This window comes from Cucurbita pepo, chromosome 1 (assembly GCF_057944985.1).
Source record: "Cucurbita pepo subsp. pepo isolate OVF chromosome 1, ASM5794498v1, whole genome shotgun sequence".
Taxonomy (NCBI): domain Eukaryota; kingdom Viridiplantae; phylum Streptophyta; class Magnoliopsida; order Cucurbitales; family Cucurbitaceae; genus Cucurbita; species Cucurbita pepo.
The window spans coordinates 13,090,942-13,100,360 of record NC_141798.1 but is presented as its reverse complement, the minus strand read 5'-3'; the positions used below and the strand labels follow the sequence as shown (position 1 = coordinate 13,100,360).

The 9,419-nt window shown below is 39.1% G+C and overlaps 1 non-coding gene across 1 annotated transcript; it reads left to right on the top strand.

Moving 5' to 3' along the window:
* Positions 1-806: 806 nt before the first annotated feature.
* On the top strand, positions 807-946 carry LOC147794800 (small nucleolar RNA Z247). Its single transcript, XR_015413633.1, has one exon. It is a non-coding gene; the product is annotated as a small nucleolar RNA Z247 (small nucleolar RNA).
* The last annotated feature ends 8,473 nt before the right edge of the window (positions 947-9,419 follow it).

Below are 9,419 nucleotides of genomic sequence, written 5' to 3'. Positions count from 1 at the left end.
TTCGTGGTGATCCGTGGGCGTTGCGTGTGGGAAGGAAGAAGAAGGAAAGTTTCCCCCTAAAACTAAACATATTTATTATTTTTTATATATTTTGAAATTTTGAGGTATTTGTTACCAAATCTATGATTTTATGGTTTGTTACCAAATCATAGATTTGGAATGTAATCTCCATTATACGCATCTATAAATACATGAGGTCGTGACCCATATAGGTCATCGTGCCATTCAATCTAACATGGTATCAGAGCCAAGGTTTATTTTTTAAACTCCTCGACATGTCTTCTTCCTCCTCTCCATCCACCATCTCCAACACCGTCTCAACTACCATGGCGACTTTTGGCCTTAAACAATATCCAATCCCTCTACACCATGTTGTCACAATTCGTCTCACCAAAAACAACTTCATCATATGGCGTGCCCAGCTCCTCCCCTACCTACGGAGTACGAAGCTTATGGGCTACCTCGATGGGACCAATGTTGCACCTGCCAAGCTGATCCCTTCCTCAACTGCTGCTGGTGCTGAGCTGGTCTCTAATCCGGCCTATAATCAGTGGTATGATCAGGATCAACAAGTCCTTAGCGGCCTTCTCTCCTCCATGTCTGAGGAGATTCTTCATGATGTGGTTGCCGCTACTACGTCCAAGGAGGCGTGGGATACCCTGCAGCGGATGTTTTCATCGTCAACTCGTGCTCGCACTACTCAGATTCGTGTTGAGCTCGCCACGTCCAAGAAACGAGATCAATCTACTGCAAATTATTTTTGCAAGATCAAAGGGCTAGCCACCGAGCTGGCCGCCGCCGGCTCTGCCTTGCAGGATGATGATGTGATCGCGTATCTTCTCACTGGTCTTGGCCCTGACTATGATCCCTTCGTCACCTCAATGACTACCAAGAGTGAAGCCCTCACCCTTGATGATGTGTTTGCACATCTAATGACGTATGAAGCTCGCCAACTACAACACCAGGCTGAACTTCAGTTAAATCTTGGATCTTCTGCCAATTATGCTAGTCGTGGTGGTCAGCAGAAGAATCGTGGGCGTAGGGATCGCGGTCGTGGTCGTTCTCAAGGTTATGCACCCTCTCGTCCTGCTAGTGAGTCATCTTTGTCAGTTTGTAATGCGTGTCAGTTAGCAAAGAGTCATCGATTACCATATACTAGTTCTTCCCATAGGTCTTCGTCACCTTTGGAACTTATTTTTTCGGATGTTTGGGGCCCTGCACCTCCATCTGTTGGGGGTTTTAAATATTATATTAGTTTCATTGATGATTTCAGTAAATTTTCGTGGATCTATTTGATGCATGATCGTACAGAAGCTCCTCGTATATTTTTGCAATTCCAAGCTCATGTTGAGCGCCTCCTAGATACTAAAATCAAGTGGGTCCAATCTGATTGGGGTGGGGAATATCAGAAAATTCATAACACATTTTTTCGTTCCCTTGGAATTGGTCATCGTGTTTCGTGCCCTCACACACATCAACAAAATGGGTCTGCTGAACGCAAGCATCGTCATATTGTTGAAACTGGCCTAGCCCTTCTAGCTCATGCTCATGTACCTATTAAATTTTGGGACGACGCGTTTCTTACAGCCACATATCTCATCAATCGTCTTCCTACTCGTGTCATCGATAAAAAATGCCCCTTAGAGCTTCTTTTTCATACCCCACCAAATTACTCCTTATTAAAAATTTTTGGGTGTGCTTGTTGGCCTCATCTTCGTCCTTATAACAAACAAAAGTTCTCTTTTCGATCAAAGGAATGTGTCTTTCTAGGCTACAGTTCTTCACATAAAGGGTATAAGTGTCTTGACACCGATTCTGGTCGTGTCTATATATCTAGAGATGTCATATTTGATGAAAATGTTTTTCCATTCAAGAGAGCCTCACCTAATTCTTCCCCAATCATGCAGTCGACGCATAATGCCCCTGATTTGTGCACCTTGCATTTGGGTAATAGCAGTACTAATTTGGAGAATGATCACATGCATATGTCTGGGCCTACTAACTCTTTGGATGCAGAAAATTTGGTGTCTACATCAGCTTCGGAATTGCCGCAACAATCCTCCGCGTCGCTGCCATGCGAATCGGCGTTGGTTGTTCCGCCAATGATTGAGGCCTCGGCTCCTCCGCCAGCAGATGATATTGCGCAATGCCCGGTCGAATCCTCGGCCGTTGGTCAACCAACTGCTGTAGCATCGGTTGCTCCCCTCGCAACGGCTGATAGGGTCGTCCCCTCAAATGTGGATCCTGCACCTACTACTCATCCGTATGGTACTCGATTGAAGCACAATATCAAGAAACCCAATGTGCGTACAGATGGAACAGTAACATATCTTGTAGCTCGGTCTTCTGCCTCTGAACCTACTTCACATATTACTGCTATTGAGCATCCCCTCTGGCGTCAGGCAATGAATGATGAATTTCAGGCACTTCAAAAAAATAAGACATGGCACTTAGTTCCTCCTCGTGCTGGTCTTAACGTTATTGATTGCAAATGGGTTTTCAAACTCAAACAAAAGCCAGATGGCTCTATTGATCGCTACAAAGCACGCCTGGTTGCTAAAGGTTTTAAACAGCAGTATGGCGTTGATTATGATGATACCTTTAGTCCAGTTGTTAAGCCCACTACCATTCGGCTCTTATTATCTCTTGCTATTTCTCGTGGTTGGGCTATTCGGCAGATTGATATTCAAAATGCTTTTCTTCATGGCCTTCTTAATGAAGATGTTTATATGAAGCAGCCCCCTGGATTTGTGGATTCTCAACACCCTGGTTATCTCTGCAAGCTGGATAAGTCGCTTTATGGCCTTAAACAAGCTCCGCGTGCCTGGTTTTCTCGCCTTAGCTCCAAACTATTACAGCTGGATTTTACACCTTCAAAGGCTGATGTCTCTCTTTTTATTTTTAACAAAACGGGCATTCAGATGTATATCCTCATCTACGTTGATGATATTATTATCATCAGCTCATCTTCTACGGCTACTGAGAAACTTCTTACACAGCTTCAGGATGATTTTGCCGTCAAGGATCTTGGTATTTTGAGTTATTTTCTTGGGATTGAGGTCCGCCATACTTCTAGTGGACTTATTCTGACACAACATAAATACATTCGAGATTTATTAGCCAGAACCAATATGCTCACCTCCAAAGGTGTGCCCACACCTATGCTTCCCAGTGAGAAGTTGTTATTGAATGGTGGTGAAAAGCTCTCACCTGAGGATACTACTCGCTATCGAAGTGTCGTTGGTGCTCTCCAATATTTGTCTCTGACACGTCCTGATATATCCTTCTGTGTCAACAGAGTGTGTCAGTTCATGTCCTCTCCGACTTCTATACATTGGGCGGCAGTCAAATGAATTCTCCGTTATCTACATGACACGATTGATATGGGTTTGTGTCTTACAAAGTCCAGCACTGATTTGTTGAGTGCCTTTTCAGATGCTGATTGGGCTGGGAATCCTGATGATCGTCGAAGCACTGGAGGCTATGTGATCTTCTTTGGTGGCAATCTTATCTCTTGGAGTTCGAGGAAACAATCGACAGTTTCTCGCTCTAGTACGGAAGCCGAATATAAGGCGGTTGCTGATGCCACTGCCGAATTAATTTGGATCCAAGTCCTCTTGCGTGAGCTCGGGATCTCGCAAGCGCGAGCGCCTAGCCTATGGTGTGACAACATTGGTGCCACCTACCTATCCGCCAATCCAATCTTTCATCGACGGACGAAGCATGTTGAGGTTGATTATCACTTCGTTCGTGAACGAGTATCGACTCGTCAGCTTGATGTTCGACTCATATCTTCCAAGGATCAGCTCGCCGATATCATGACAAAGCCACTGCCAGCTCCTTCTTTTAGCTATTTTAGGCGCAATCTGAACTTAGTAGTACATCGTCCAGATTGAGGGGGGGTGTTAAATCTAAAATAGATCATAACTGTATATACTAAAATAGTCTAAGATTTACTAGTTGTTATAATTTGAAGGGTTTGTTACCAAATCTATGATTTTATGGTTTGTTACCAAATCATAGATTTGGAATGTAATCTTCATTATACGCATCTATAAATACATGAGGTCGTGACCCATATAGGTCATCGTGCCATTCAATCTAACAGTATTATCATAATGAATACAAAGTTCATGAATGCCAAGAAAAAAACAATAGAGTTTTAAAAATAATAGAAAAAAAGATGATGATACCAGCATTATAGATATGAATTATACACAAATGTTTCCACCCATATCTACGAATATATACCATAAATTCCCCACTTTTTTCAGTAAAAAAGAATCACTAGAACTCTTCTTATATGGTTACAAGACACCATTTTCCCCTGTTTTACAAACAAACCCTCTTCCTGTGTTCACTAGAATTCTTCTTTTTCCGGTTGGGCGTGGAGGCTGCTGGGTCCTTGATTACACAGACCTGGGTGTTGCAGACGTATTGTTTGGTTTGTTCATGATCAGAGAAACAGCGGATGAATCCAGGAAGGTCCTAAGGAAAGCCCCCGTTCTCAAATTAAGATTACAAAAGAATAAAATACTAAAGACTTTCAAGGGAGGTGGGTCAACAATATTTCATTCTCATTATGTCCCTAATGTGGCCATCCAATTTTTTCAATCACAGTTAACTACCTGCCAGTTATGACATTTCAAACTAATTCAATTGAAGTTTTTTTTTTTTTTTTTCTTTTTTTTCTTTTTTTTTTCTTTTTTTTTTTTAAATTGGAAATGTCTAAGCAAACATTTCAAATATTTTAAAATAAGAATTATAAATCCATGTAAAACTACAATTAAAAAATATGTAATTACCCTAAATTTTTACTTACTTAAGTGGTCATCGTCATCATAGCATAATCATTTCTACGAGGAAATAAGTGTTTAAATTTCTACATCAAACATAAACTTCATCTTAAAACACAGCTATTAAAAACATCCTAGTCTAGCCTAAGTCTAAGAAAATAGATACGATTACCCTATGCATGTATCATGGGCTCGAGTTGTGATACTGTCATCAGTCGTACATGGATGTCTTGCCTTTACCTGAAATAGAAGTAGCATGAGGATGTCTTTACCTGAAATAGAAGTAGCACGTGACTTAACTATTTTAAGAAATACTCCGTAAGTGACCCCCTATCGAGGTTAAATGCAAACACATACAATTCATGAGTGGGACTTATCATAACAGTCTATTTTCCTACCACAGCTATCCTAACAAGCAACTTGAATGTGTACTTAATTTCCCTAGACACAATCCACATGTGCGAGTATGGACCCACCAGTCGGTTCGCACACCTCCTGAGCTCCTTTTTGGTTGGGCGATCATTCTCTTATAGCCATCGATGCTGGACACCCGCGACCGCCACGACAGCATTATGACAAAACATAATGATAATTCCCATGCCTCGTAGCATACGCATCCGTACTATCGTGAAGAATAAGGGGTATCACTCGATGCATGAGCACACAATAATGCATGAGGTCCTAATATTTTTTTATTTTCATTATCATTTAATAAAATTCCTCTAATAGCTAAAATAATAATAATAATAATAATAAACAATTAAATAAATAAAAATAAATTTAAAAAAGGAAGATTACTAAAAAAAAAAAAAAAAATCTTTACCCACCTCTCTCCACTAACCCTTCCTCCCTCCCCATTTATCTCTCCTCAACCGACCATACCATACCAGAAGATCACTTCCAGGTTAAATCTAATAAAAAAAAACACAAAATGACTTTCATAGCTAGAGGTAGATTTACGTGGGAGAGATATTGTCCTTAAGTATATATTAAATCATTCTTTTTCTTTTATTCTAATTTCATATTTAGGAAATCACAACCAAATTGTTGCAATTATTTAACTTATTTCAATCATTTTATACCAATTCTAGTAAATTAGTAGCTAAATAGATGGATTAAATTAAAAACCAAGAACATTGTGAATATCTATGAACACAATTAAACCGTTTAATAGAATAGGAAAGAAAAAAAAAGGGAAAATATAGGAAGAAATAAAATAAAAGGAATGTGGAAGTAAGAATTGATAAAAAGAAAAAATGGAAAATTTACCCAATTTAACCGAATAAATGGTTAACCTAACTAAAATTAATAAGAAGGAAGCAGATCAAAAAGAGAAAATTTAATAGAGGGAAATAGAAGATTTGGTGAACATTAAAAGATAAAACCGAAGAAACTCCATCAAATTCTTTCCACTAATAATATTTCTCTAAAACAGTAATAATAACAAATAAGATATTTAATGAAAATAGAATTAGATACATATAACCCTCTAAGACTATACTCACCTGAGTCTCTAATGCTCACATGTAGTCTAATACATGGACTAAAATTTAGAGAAGTTAAATTGAAATTGATGTCATGGTTCATATAGGTTGACTTGAATACAAAGGGCAAAATCTCTAATGCTCACATGTAGTCTAACACATGGACCATGGTAAAATTTAGGAACTGAAATTGAAATGGATGTCATTGTTCATATAAGTTGACTTCAATACGAAGGACAAAATCGAACTTTCTTAAGGATAAATTGGTGACACCAGCTTAAGCTAATAAGATAAGTGATCTTACTATTGGCATAATTATATTTGATGTTGACACGTGCCCCGTGGTGCTACACATGTCATATATATTGATAGGTGTGAATTGTTTGTGAATCGATATGCTTATAATATGTTATGTATATGTTATGATATGTGCATTGCATGATAATACTTACAGTACGATGTGTTCAATGATATGTTTGAGATTGGATACGAGAAGGATGCAACTAAACGTAAGACAACGATAGAAGTAAAATATGTTCATGGAACGTTAAGGTTAGGGTTCGTACCGAAGTTCTATGGATATGAGAGATTGATAAAAGCGATATGGTTAGGATCAGTTGATAAAAGAATACGATTAGGTTATGGGTAGAAAGGGATAAGATTATGATAGATTGATAGAACAATAGCGTTAAGATACGTCCTTGGAACGATATGACTAAGGTACATTCATGTAACGATATGACTGTGATATGAGTAAGAACGTTAAGGCTATAGTAATAGGAAACGATATGACCATGAAGTGTTTACGATATGATATGATTATGATATGACATGTAAATGACGGATATATATATGATATGATATGATATGATATGAAGTATATTACAGTACGAGATATGTGATAAATTAACATGTATATAATATGATATATTGTGATGCAATATATTATGGTATGAGATGTATATGAGAAGATGTTATGTTAAAAACATAAAACGTTATGTTATGTCTCTTAAATTGTATATATAAAACATGATATGTATGACATGAAATCACTATAAATGACATGAAATATAACCTCGTTAGAGTTGTGTATGATATGAGAACAAAAAAATGAGAAATGATACGATATGTATGATAAATGACGAAATGATATAAAAAATGACCTTGAGCTAGGATACGACTTCTTGTCTCGTTTTCAGGAACTATACTTTAAGGGTCATCATATCATGCATCATATTTTAGCCCTGAAAACTTTTCAAGAGTAACCCTTACTTCTCTCCCCACGAGGGCAAGGTGATGTTGTCATAATCATGGCATCCTACTAGCAAATCGTGATGCAAGGCATCTCATTTAGGTGAGAGGAATAATAGATCCATCCTGGCATCCTGCTCATGGTACATATAGCAAAGCATCGCACCTAAAGAGGAATAGGGGCCTCATGGAACTTCGTGGTGGGAGATAATGGTTACTTTGGGCATGGATCTTAGCAACTTGTTAAGCCTATTCTTTGCATTAACCTAGGTGTTTTCTTGGATTCTTGGCGATCCTAGGTTTTATGCATAATGTCTTGGGTCAAGCTTGGAACTAGTTCTTCTTAGGCATAGTCCAACATGATCTTGTGTATGTAGAATCTTGTTAGCGACTAAGGGAACATGTGGGGAATTGTAACGCTAAAAAAAAAAAAAAAAAAAAAAAAAACGGTCAAAGTTAGAGGGGCAAAAGGGGCATTTTGCTCCTCTGCCCATTATAGGGGTCTTGAGGATCCTCCACAGAGTACCTACAAAAGAGAAAAGTGTGGGAAAGAAAGTTGAGAGAAAGCTTGAGAGGGAAAAGTAAATCCCGGAGTCCTCGTCGGAGAATCACCAACGAAATTCATCCTCTACCGGGACTTACACTCTGGAGCTTCTTCTTGGAGAGAAGAAAGACTCGTGTTGTTTCCGTCAAGATCCGAGAGAAATCCGCGAGGTAAGATCTCAAAAATTACTCTTCATATCTGAGATCTTCATTTAAGAATAGTGTGTTAAAGTTTACTATCTTCATCTAGGGAAGATCCAACACTTTTTTGTGAGGATATCAGACGAAACGTTGAGTTTGAGAATCTTTCCAAGAATGGTAAAAATGTTATCGGACCTCTTTCTGACGCTAATAACTCGTCGTATGATTAAGTAAAAATCAAGAAAAAAATATTGGCACATAGGTTGTAGTATGATCTAAAACTTTGTTGAAGAAGTCATTACGGTTTGAATTAAGAATCGAGAGATAGAAAAATGAGAAGAATGTCAGAAAACTAATTGGAAACCTCGTTTTTCTGCTAGGTGGAGAGAGAAGGCGACGGTGCACCACGTCTCAACTGGCAAGAGGTCTGCATGCGCTAATAACCACCAGACACACGTCGAATGCCGCCTGGGGAGACGCGGCTCCAACCTTCCAGCAACACGCGTCCGCGGCCAGGCAACCCGACCCGCATTCCTCAGCTGATCCAGTACTCATGCGATGAAACGAACCGCGGTGACCCGCGGTCCACCCGAACCGGACTGACGACCTACGGTTGGAGAAAAATGTGTGTGCGTGACACTCGCGCGTGGAACCTGCGAGTGAGCTTGTTCCGGCGCATGGAAGCACGTGTAAGTCCATTTTCGTCCCGTTCGACTTCTGTTTTTCCTATTTTCCTCCCGAATTCGATCCTAATCCTATTTTATATGAAATAGGATCTAATTGAGGAAACATCAGTAATTTTTTATACGCTAATTGTGTGAAAATGCTACGTAAGGGCACGCATCATCCAGGTAAGTCCCCACACGGAACATTAGGAAGAAATACTTGTAGGAGTCGCTTGGTTATGCATGCATGCTAGTTTAATTCTCTTAGATGGTAGCCTTCCGTGATTGAAGGTAGGTATTTGATTGTTAAGAGTAAGGATGTATTATGTGAAATATTATGAGAATTATCTGATTATTGTTATTATGTTTTAAGCTTCCGCTTTATATGTATATGATTAATTCATGCTGAAAGGAGGATGGGAATTTGTGAACTCTACGCTTCGGGAGCTTGATGGATGTTATCGCCCCGTTGAGCATCTATGTTTATTTTGCATGAATTTTGAATGATGATGCTGAATGATAGTTGTGTGCACACTCAT